Source organism: Spea bombifrons, chromosome 8 (genome assembly GCF_027358695.1).
Source record: "Spea bombifrons isolate aSpeBom1 chromosome 8, aSpeBom1.2.pri, whole genome shotgun sequence".
Taxonomy (NCBI): domain Eukaryota; kingdom Metazoa; phylum Chordata; class Amphibia; order Anura; family Pelobatidae; genus Spea; species Spea bombifrons.
Window position 1 is genome coordinate 15,125,531 of NC_071094.1, and position 11,727 is coordinate 15,137,257.

General features: G+C 40.6%; 1 long non-coding RNA gene across 1 annotated transcript; it reads right to left on the minus strand.

Moving 5' to 3' along the window:
* Nucleotides 1-6,669: 6,669 nt before the first annotated feature.
* On the minus strand, nucleotides 6,670-6,992 carry LOC128503718 (uncharacterized). The gene is made up of 2 exons (XR_008355284.1): nucleotides 6,824-6,992; nucleotides 6,670-6,747 (listed from the first exon to the last, which is right to left on the minus strand). It is a non-coding gene; the product is annotated as an uncharacterized LOC128503718 (long non-coding RNA).
* Nucleotides 6,993-11,727: the final 4,735 nt, after the last annotated feature.

The following is an 11,727-nucleotide window of genomic DNA, read 5'->3' on the forward strand; positions in this document are numbered from 1 at the left end:
TACTTCATACTTAACTTGTTTATACATCTTACTTATTCATAAGAAAACCTTGATAAAAAATACATAACAAAACAAGTATAGCTATAATAACAATTTGATTTGACAATATATTCCCAGCTGCGGATTGTACAGAAGATTGTGACCACATATTTACTGATTTTTTAAAATTTGACCAACTAACTCCGGACATATCGTTCCATTGATGTTGAATTTGTTCTAATTGTCCTTGTTTATGTTGGAAAACAATTTCTGCATCTTTCAATTGTTGCTTTAATATGGCCAATAATCCTTTATCTTTCTTTATTTCCTCAGTTCATGTTTTCCAAGGAAAATGGTCTATCTGCATAATATTAAATTGCAGAGGTAGTGTTCTTAAACGCTCTGTGCCTAGAGTGTTCCCATCTATCTCCAACTTTTTCAAATCACCTTCTATGCAATATAATCCTCTGTGAAGAGTTTCATTATGCATACTAGTTGACAAGAATGCTCTCTTACAGAGCCCAAGGCACAGAGCCTTCCGTGACAGTGGAGGTAATGATTTATGTCACGTTTCTCTCAGGGTCCTGGTTCCCAATTTTAAGTGTGAGCTGTTGTGCTGTGAATGTGCTTTCCCGGTCTGGTTGTGGTCTGGTCTCATTGTTTCTGGGCTTTTTTGGTGGAGGGCATGGTCCATACAAGGGGTTTAAAGGACTAGGGTTAAGGCCAACAAGGTGATTTCTCATTTTGTTGTTCATTTGGGAGGCCTGGTTGTGTCTCATCCTGATCTAGAGGATGCAATTTGGCTTTGTTTAGGAATGTTGGGGTCCATTTGACGGACTTAGGGACTGGTATCTGGTTGTTAGATGCGCGGCTCGTGTTAGAAAGAGCAGTGGATTTGTGGCAGAGCCTTCCCATTCAAGGGGAGTGGAACACGGTGGCTGTGGCGGAAACTGAGGTTCCAGTGGTGATTACTAAGGGAGTTTGTTTTCTTCTGTTACCTAGCTTTTTTTTTTTTTTTTTTTTAATTATTTTATTTATCACTGCAGACAGGATATACAGTTGCAATAGATAAACAGGTATACAAAGATTAAAATAAAAACAAGTTACAAAGATAAACTCGACGAACTGAAACATGAACATGAAAACAATGGGAGCATAGGCAAAATGTCTACGGCTCGGGTAACAGTAAGTACAACACTTAAGATAAGAGATACATGAGGTTCCCCTTGGTCAGAACAAAAAGGAGGAGAGAATCCCCAGTGACTACCTCAGACCTACCTCAGACTACCAGGAGGACCATCTAGCAAAAAAGGTGTGCACCCTGGGTTCCTCATGTAGAGAAGACTCCGTCCATCTGGAAAATGTAACCAAGTCTAGTTAGGGACATGGCTAGGGTGGGTGGATGAGGCTGGATCCATTGAGAAAGGATTGCCTTCTTTCCTACCGCCGCTACAATTATCAGAAGGGATCTTACTTTGGCCAATAAACGACGAGTGTGGTAACATATGTATGGATAATCTCCCAAAGGGTCTGGATCTGCGGGCAGGACCATAAACAATGCATTAAGTAAGCCTCTGGGTAACCACATTTAGGACAGAGAAAATCCAAAGTTTTGGAGGGATGTACGCCCTATGTAACAATTTCAGGAACATCTCGGAGTATGACCTAAATACTAAAATCCTGGTAGCCATCAATGCGTCGTGAGGTACGGCAGGTCCAATTTAGCAAGGCCTCGATCAGCTGTCTCAAAGTCAATAAGCGGACGTATGAGACTATACAGTCTGGATAAGGAGGTGGATCCAGTATGTGTTAGAAGAGTCTGAATATACAATTTATTATGTAGATCGGTAGGTGTAAGGTATGAGAAGACCTTGGATACATAACTGGAGATCTGAAGAAAATGTAAACCGTGAATGGGGATGGGTTGGAACTTGGCCAGCAGGCCATCATAGGAAAGCAGACCTCCGCCTCTACAGGACAGAAAATGAACCAGAAGTCTCCCCCCTATTATGTAAAAGAGAGAACAAACCACCAGCCTTGCCATTCTGGAAAAAGGGAATTACGGAGCACGGGTAAAAGTTTGGATTAAGGCCCTGATATTTCCTCACCGTTCTCCAGGCCTTAGCCGTATGAAACAGCAGAGGATTGTCCTTTAAAGGGCTAGGCCAGTCAGAAGGGAGAGGTGGACGAGGGAGGCCAGGTGTATGCCGGGCACAAATTGTTGGTCCAGAACGGGCCAGGTTGTCAGGGTTCCACCCTACCAGCCTGGACTATGTGATAATCATAACATTGTCATGTCTATCTGCAGCCACTAGTGGCCACCCTTCCCTCTCAGCGGCACCCCTTTCTAATTACTTGGGGAAGCTAAGCCACGTTACCCGAGTTTAGCCTTGCCCTTATATTCCTGCTCTGCCCTTCCGTCTGGGCCTTTGCATTGTTTGGCTTGGGTTCCTGTTAGTCTGCTCAGTAGCGTACCTAAAGGGGGCAAGGTGGGCGGTCTGCCCCAGGTGTCACTCATTAGGGGTGCTCAGAAAGCCGCCTAACGCGGGCCCGCAGCATATGGCTGTGGAGCCTGCACACTGTATGAGGAAACTCAGCAGTAAGCTGTGGGCCCACGTTAGGAGGCCGTCGGGCCGTATAGACGTCTGCACAGCCGGCCCCCGGACCAGGAAAATCAGCAAGAAAGATAAGGGGGTGGAAGAAATAATTTTTATTCTTTTATTTTGTTCTGCACATTTTAGGCCTGAATGCAACTTGAGTGCTAGGAACATATGGTATCAATTATGTGACGTAGCTTAGAGGGTCTTCTGTGGAATGCCGGTGTATCCTATGACTGCTTTAATAGGATTCCTTTACGTATACCCTAACCAAATGTAAAGGGGTATAAATAGGCATGGTTACAAGGGCAAGGTCTCTTTCTAAACTCTTTTCATCTCATCAAGCATATTGAGCCTACAGTACATTTTATCACCATTTGTTCCAGCATCCAGTACTGTATGTATTGATAATTATTGAATAAACCTGCTTAATAAGACATAGAAGCTGTGGTCTTGGTTGCTGCTTGGTCACTGGAGAAGTTTAGATATTCAAGACAAAGAATATTCTAACAAAGTGACGAGCCAGCCAGTCTTTAGTCAGTTTTCTAGGGCGAGCCGTTACTGTGCGTTTTTTGAATTTTCCTCTTCTGACTAAGGGGGGATAATGTGCATATCTGAAGTTGTCAGAAGAGATCAAATCCTCTGACTAAAAAAAAAACCTAGTAGTGATTAGAAGAGAGTGTAATTTGACTCTACCAGACTATTATCAGACCATGTGGTGAGAAGGAAAGAGCATTCCAGAACCATGTATTGTACAGAGAGCAGATTGAGCAAGCAACTGATCCATGGTGAGTATGGATTTTATTAATACTTTGTCTTCTGCAAGTAATATGAACTTGAATATACATTTGTTACTTATACGGCTAGTGATATATTTTCTGGGAATAAGGATAAACACAAGTTGAGAAATGTAATGAAAAGATTTTTAATACATTACTTGCTGGTGGTGATGATCTGACTGATAATGTTAGTCAAAGTAACTCAAACTCAAAGAGTAATGACATTGTTACAAATGAGATGCACAATGTGTGTGCAATAGAAAAAGAATGTCTTAAATGTGAGTTATTAACAGAAGAGATTTCTGATTTGCCAGATTGTTTAGAAATTAAGAAAGTTGCACAAGTTTGTGTTAACACAAGGAAAGATAAGCAAAGACATACCAGAAAATGTAGAGGTCAGTTCAGAACAGCAACTGCAAAGAAAGAAACTTAGAAATAAAGCAGCAAAATTAAAATTACAAATACCAAGTGAATTAATGAAATTACTTAAAGAAATACCACTGTATAACTCTAATTTGGATGCATTTGGTAATGCAGATGTATTTGAATCCAATACAGACAAACATAACTTCTCCAATCAACAGAAAAAAACGATTATTTAAGATCTGGTGACCAACATACATGAGTAGAAGATTGATAGCTCCAATAAGTTCTCCTATAGTGGAGGATGATGAAATACCGTATTGGCTCAGATATAGGCCACACCCGAATATAGGCCCTTAACCCTTAAAGTTAGGTGCTTTTTAAGGAAAAATTTGTAGAATAGATATGCTGCCACTCTGCCCCCCCCGAGATATGCTGCCACTCTGCCCTCCACCCGATATATACTGCCACTCTGCCCACCACCTGATATATACAGCCACTCTGCCCTCCACCCGATATATACTGCCACTCTGCCCCCCCGAGATACGCTGCCACTCTGCCCCCAAGATGTGCCCCCCCCACGACTTACCAAAGCAGACTCCCGTGTGTCTTGCGGGGCCGGCAGGGGACACCTACGCAATATGAGTAGACAACTTCCGGTGCCGGCACGGGAGATTGTCTAAACGCATCGTGCAGACGTTCACCGGCTGCGGCGATGCGCGTCAATGACCTCCGCTGCCGGCACGTCTGCACGATGTGCTTTAACAATCTCCCTTACCGGGACTCCCCTCGTGGGAATTCCCGGCAAGGGAGATTGTTAAAGCACATCGAGCAGACGTGCTGGCAGCGGAGGTCGTTCACGCTCATCGCCCCTGCCGGTGAACGTCTGCACGATGCGCCTAGACAATCTCCCGTGCTGGCACTCCCCCCGTGGAAAGTGCTGGCAGGGGAGTGCTGCCCAGCGCCGGGAACTGCATGTCCCGGGCGTCGGGCGCTAGACCCCGAATATAGGCCGCACCCCCACTTTAAAGACTTAAAGTGGGGGAAAAAAGTGCGGCCTATATTCGGGCCAATACGGTAATTCATGGAACAGATAAGGATAGACTCCAGCAGTTGATTAAGTTTACAACTGGAAATGCCAATCCAACAATTGATATACTAGAAAATCTTAAACCTACAATTTCGGAGGATCCATTTTCTTTCTTGTTAAGATTTGAGCAGGTTTACAGATTAGTTTTTAACATTTCTGATGATGAATGTCCTGCCTCTATGATTCAAGTTTTTGTTAAAAGTTTAACTACCTGGATCCTACTATCATAGCAATTGCTTCGGATATGCAACCACTTGAGGATGCTGCTGCATTTATTGATAAAATCAGGAGAGAATGCAGACATGAAGGGGTTAAAATGAATGTGTCTGTAGTTAACATGGTTAATAGCAAGGATATATGTAGAAAGGAGAGATCACATTTCATTCACCCCCTTCTCACCCACAGGAATTTAAACAAAAGCAAATGCAGAATCCCAGGGGACACAGGTTTTGGAATAAAGAGTCTTTTCACTGTTTCTGTTGCAAGAAACTGGGACAATTTAAAAGACAATGTCGCAAATTTCTCTATAATAAAAAATTAAAAGAGCAAAGAAAATCAAATGGATTTGTTTACAGTTCAGATCCAAATGTATATTCTAACAGAGCTGTAACACCTCAAAGAGATTTACTTTACACTCCAATGATTAGGTAAATCAGGGAGATTGAAGTTGATAAAGAAAATTTGCCTAATACAGGAACTACACAGGAATATGTTTGTTGTAAGTGTTGTGAGAGCTATAATACATAGATATATGTTGATTCAGTATATAGGGAGCTAGTATAGCAATTAACTCTAATTTGTATTGTGCCCCTGCACTCTGTCTTCTATGAAGATGTTTTGAATAAGTTAATTTATTTATAAGAAAAAATATATGAACAACATCAGATGTGTTATATGTTAAAGTTTTGTGTTGTTTTGTTTTATTCTGTAAATTAAGCTCCTGGAATGTGATATGTTGTATCTGGTAAACTGCAACTACATAGAATCCATCATTTGCAGAAGTACAAGTTAGGGATATTTCCTTTCTTGCTTCTCAGGTTGATTCAAAACCTTAACTTAATTCATGAGAACAGGGTTTTGCGTCATGACTAAAAAGGATTGCTATGTATTGTATTGTATTGTATTGATCAAATATGTTTTTTCGTAATCAATTGTATTGATTAATCAAGTATTAATTACCGTATTTGCTCGATTATAAGACGACCCCCCAAAATCTGAATATTAACTTAGGAAAAAAAAGAAAAAGCCTGAATATAAGACGACCCTAAAGGAAAAAAGTTTTATCAGTAAATGTTAATTCATGTAAACTATTTTTTTTTTTTTCGATTGAAAAGTTTTTTATTGACATCAAGGCACAGCATACAACAGAATATGCAAAAAACATACAGGTCAGAGTTAAGCGGCGCCCAGACATCTCTTTTTTTTTTGTTCGTGTGGTAACGATGTGCAAGTAGCAGAAACATCAGCAGTCATCAACATTGGTAACATGAAACAAGTGCATACAAAAAGTAATATCGACATCACTAATGTTGCGGAAAGTCACAGGCCACAGCGATATAAGGTGGCAATGAGGAGACAAATAGGAGAAAAAAGGCCCAGTGACAGCGACATCCAGGACCATGCCCGGAAAACAAGGGCACGGTAACTCATATTGTGAAAAACACAAGAAAAGAAAACACACACCACTAGTGTAAATAAATAAGTTATACTTTCCCTAATTAGGCAGCAGCACCCAAATAAGCGTTCCTCCAACACTTAATAATCTACACAATTCTTCCAAATGAGGCGCACATCCACATAAGGGAAAAAAAGATTTTAAAAAAATATAGTGTAACTCTGTATGCAAATAAGGCTTCTGCAATACTGCAAGTAAGTAGTGCACTCACATTTCCAAGGACATAAATGCGCTCATCATAAAATATTCTTTAATTCTTTGTGGCTAAAAAATATAAAAACACAGCAACAATGGCACAGTATCACTTGGTCATGTGGATAAGGTAAAATATTGCACTTACAACAGACGAAGTGTACAAAAGCGTGTACAAGGTAATCAGATTTTAAACCAGGCACAGGAAAGTCCACCGTCCAGCAGCAGGAACTTTCCCAATATATCCCTCTCTCTCAACGCGTTTCACCGGACAACCGGCTTCCTCAGGAGATGAATCAGGATTTTCTTTTGCAGCTTGCCCAAAAATCTAACATAGACCACCTTCCTTGTAACTCAACAAATCCAGAGTTTTTATATTTTTTAGCCACAAAGAATTAAAGAATATTTTATGATGAGCGCATTTATGTCCTTGGAAATGTGAGTGCACTACTTACTTGCAGTATTGCAGAAGCCTTATTTGCATACAGAGTTACACTAAAGAACCATACACCATGTGCTAGGGGAACTTCAATCCAGGGCTTGATGGTGCCTGGATCCAGAGGGCTTCACCTGTTTGTAAGCGCCCTGGGTTATAGACCGGAATCCTTCCAACGTTTCATCAAGTAGTCGTTATGACCAACGGAGTTCCACTTGATATTGTTTTGCTGGGTTTCTTCATCATCTCTGTAAGCTGACCATCTACCGAAGCTAAGTATTATTGTTATGTTATTGCAATCTGTTAAGACTGGTGTGTGATTTTAATTCTGCTGATCATTAAAGTATAATTACCATCCACCACAGTATTTAAGTATTTCTCACCATATGATCGACTGGAATACCTCATATTATATACCATTTGCATATCAAGATACAGAGTGTATATAGATTAAATAAATTGTATTGTTGTTATTAAGGTTCCCTGATTACCTTAATTAAATAATTTAAAGTTAGAATCAGGCCACAACCACAACAATTGGCGTAGCCGGCAGGATTCACAACAATTGGCGTAGTCGGCAGGATCCACTTGATTGCTGGGAGAATTTTGTTGTTTTGCAGTAATAATTGCTTATTGTTACGGTGTGTTAGTTTAAGATGTTTGCTTTGTTTAAAAAGAGATCACCAGCTGTGGGAAGACAAGAATGGTCTAAGTATGGAACTATTCCTGAGTGGGCTAGTTTCGGTTGTTGGCAGTCTGTAGCTCAAGAGTTGATTAAATATGCCGCCCCAATATACCCTGAGACTGGGACAGAGTTGGGGAACCACGCTTTGAGGTCGAATCTGAGTGTGTATGGTAAGAATGAGCGAAAGGCTGCGAGTGAGACAGGATGGATTATTATGCAGGCACTGCAGAGAGAAGTGCAAAAGAGGTTAGAATTAGAAAATGAGTTAAAATTTGTGCAAGATGAGTTGATAATGACTAAAGAGTGTATGCATAGCAATGCTGCACAGGTTACACAGCTGGTAGATAAGTGTACAACTGTAGTTGTTAACAAGATTAATGAAAATAAATTTAGGACCCTTGCAACTTGCAATAAGAGGGAGGCTGATCATATGCATTGCACAGCTATGAGTAACAAGCCAAATGTAAAGCTACATAAAAGAAATGATGTTGTGGCAGCAGTCAAAGTGTTAGATGAGAAGCAAAGTAATGGTAATCATAAAATGATCCAAAATCACTGCAAAATTATTGCAAAGCCTGTGTCTGTATTAAGCTCTTCGCTTCAGAGACAGTTGTATCAGAGCAGGCTCCTACACAAATTTCAAGGACCCATAGGTAAAAGGGAAGCCTTTAAATGTTTTGCATGTTGTAAAGTAGGACATTTTGCCAGAAATTGCCACTCTCACTCTTCCAAAGGACACCATGTTCAGGAAAGAGCCATGGTTGATAGCTGGAGGCAGGGAGAAAAGAGTTGTTTTAATTATGCTAGGTGGGGATCTCAAGGAAGAGGTAATGGTGCTAGAAAAGACTATATGAAGCCCTGGATTCCCTACCATTTTATTAAGGCACAGAAAGAAAGATTTGAAAAAGAGAAAAATGAGCTACAGCGTAAAGTAGCGGTGTCTATGAAGGAGCTGAACACTGTAAAGACAGAAGTGTCCAGAATAAGAGGAATGTTAGGAAACAAAAAGACAGCTAAATCAGAAGAAAACTAGTGTGCTCTTCTAGATTTGTTTTCATTTCTTGTTATAACATATGGTACTAATCTATTTGTTTAAAGTATTTGTTTTCCAGAAAAAAAAAGAGACGATACTAAATGAAAAGAGAAGAAAAAAGAAAGGAAATAAACCTGTGAGAAGATCGGGATATTAACATGTGTGATTTCCTGCAGGAAATTTACATTTTCAAAATATTAATAGAGGACCTTAATATCGATTTTTATTTTTCTTAAGGATAATCATCTAAATTCGTTCAGTACAGTCAGGTGGGCCAAATTTCAAATTATTTTTGTTTTATTAGTTTAGAACGCCTGCACTGCCAGCTACAGACTTATTGTTATATTTTTTTGTTTGTTGCTGGATTAAATAATTTAAAAGTCATAGATTAGGTGAATTGTTGCCAATATGAGGTTTATATTTTGATCACAGTGGAGAGATGTGGTTATGTAACATTATTGTTGGTCTTCAGCATTATATATTTTTGCTGTTCTAGATTTTTGTTTTGTTTTAATTTTTGGTTACAAACAAAATACAGCCTCAATCAGATTTTTATTAATATTTCTGAATGGAAACAGACTTTTTATATTTTATATAGCTTGCATGCTGCCAAGTCATTTAGTCTGACTCTGAATTTAATGGTAGCATTCAATCTCCTTTTTTGTTCTCTCTCCATTTTTATAGAGTTTATTGAAAATTAATCTTCTTAGGGTGGGTGCAGAAGTAACCACAACGTTAGTGTTATGGGAAGTTTTAGGATTTTCTTATCTGTTATGTATGTATGTATGTATATGTTGATGTTTACAATGCCTTAGATGACCATTTGTAAAGCCGGGTATTAATGCTGAGACAAGAGTGATAAGAGAACCACTAGTAATTTGGGCAAGATAACCATACACCCTTTCTGTGTAGAGTATCTTTTAATTTCCAGAAGCCATGGGCGAATTAACAAATTATCAAACACCCTCAAGGGCTGAAGCACAAACCCACTCCAGATATACAGGTTTCAGTAAACGTGCACAAACACCTTCATGAGTATCACCACTATATACAATAAATAAACCGAGTTTCTCTCTTGTGTGGTCTCTATAATACACTGTGTAAGTGAACAGCAAAGAGAATGCTGTTGGTGTGAAAATACACCAGATGTCACAGTGGGCAGAGGTCAGAGGCCTAAAGCAAGGCATGCAATTCAAAGGGTTAAATGAACCTATGGTGGGAGCAGTGTTGGTGGCACAGGTACCTAAGAGTGATGGGAGTGAACGCAAATGGTTGCAGTGATGCCAAGTCTGTGAGGGTAATGAAAGGTTAAAGATATGGCTGAAGGAATTCAAATTATTGGTGAAATATGATAACTGTGAGTGCCTCTACGATTCGGTTAAATTAGGCCTCACAGTGCCCTAAATTTTAAATATCTGTGGTTGTCAGGTCACTCGTGTCTCAGTGAAAACATAGTCTTTCAACGCACAAAGGGTAAAGGTACTTTATTTATTTGAGAAGGCTCATTTTCTATGCGATTCATTCGCCCTCTAGGTGGGGACTGTAGGAAATGAGGGATGCCTTTAAAATGGGACATTACATATTTCATATATGAATTTACTGGCGAGATAGTGAGGAATATCAAATAGCACTGAACGTTGGATATGTGGAGCCATTTCTTTCAGTGAGGAAGGTGGATACCCATTTATCGTTATTCCGTGGACAAAGCGCGTCTCGTTTTAAGTCGGTCCCAGTACACTATTTTTTTTAATAAAAGCTATGATTGAGAAAAATATTTTTTTTGTTTTTATTTCCTTGTATTTTCCAACCGGTCCCCCAGTTACGCAGATCTGCCCCCAGGCTTGCCACACCAATATGGCACTGTGGCCCATGATATGCCTTTTAACCCTCTATATGCCACTGTGCCCCATGGTATGCCTTTTGACCCCCTATGTGCCACTCTGCCTCCAGAAATGCCTTATACCCCTATATCCCATTCTGGCATTTAGAGGGTTAAAAGGCATATTATGGGGCAGAGTGGCATATAGGGAGGTATAAGGCATTTCAGGAGGCAGAGTGCTCTATTAAATGCTCCCTTAATGCCACTCTGCCTCCTGAAATGCCTTATACCTCCCTATATGCCACTCTGCCCCATAATATGCCTTTTAACCCCCTAAGTGCCAGAGTGGCATATAGGGGTATAAGGCATTCCAGAAATGCCCTATGCCCTCATTTAACACACACACAGACACTCTTACTTACCGGTGCTTCCAATTTCCGGCTGTATTGCCGGGGCAGTGAGTTGACATCTCCTTCCGCTGCAGCCGGAAGGAGGTGGAGTTGGCAGCGGGGGTTTGTCTGCGTCCGTCGCAAATACCTCCCCCGGCTGTCAGAGATCAGAGTTCCCCGCAGCGGTGCGGGGAACTCTGATCTCTGACAGTCGGGGAAGGTCTACGCGACGGACGCAGACAACCCCCGCTGCTAGCCACACCTCCTTCCGGCTGCAGCGGACGTTGTCTACGCGAATCACGTAGACGTCAACCCGCTGCCCCAGCAATACAGCAGGAAGCACCGGTAAGTGTGTGTGTGGGGGGGTGTTAAATGGGGGGGGGGACAGGAGGATCCAGGTCCCCTGCAGCGGTGCGGGGGATCTGGATCTTAGTCTCATAATCAGACCTCTATTTGAGGTCTGATTAGAAGACGACCCCGATTAGAAAACCTTGTCTTATAATCGAGCAAATACGGTATTTACTATTGTCCGTATTCTTAAATTCATCTCATGATCCAAATTCATGTGTTATAATTTGCTATTTGGTTATTTGATAAAACGATGCAGTCTTTAATGTTAACTAATAATTAAAAAAAAATGTTAAGAATCATATTTAGAACATTACATCATGTTTTATAGTGAGGTGCTAC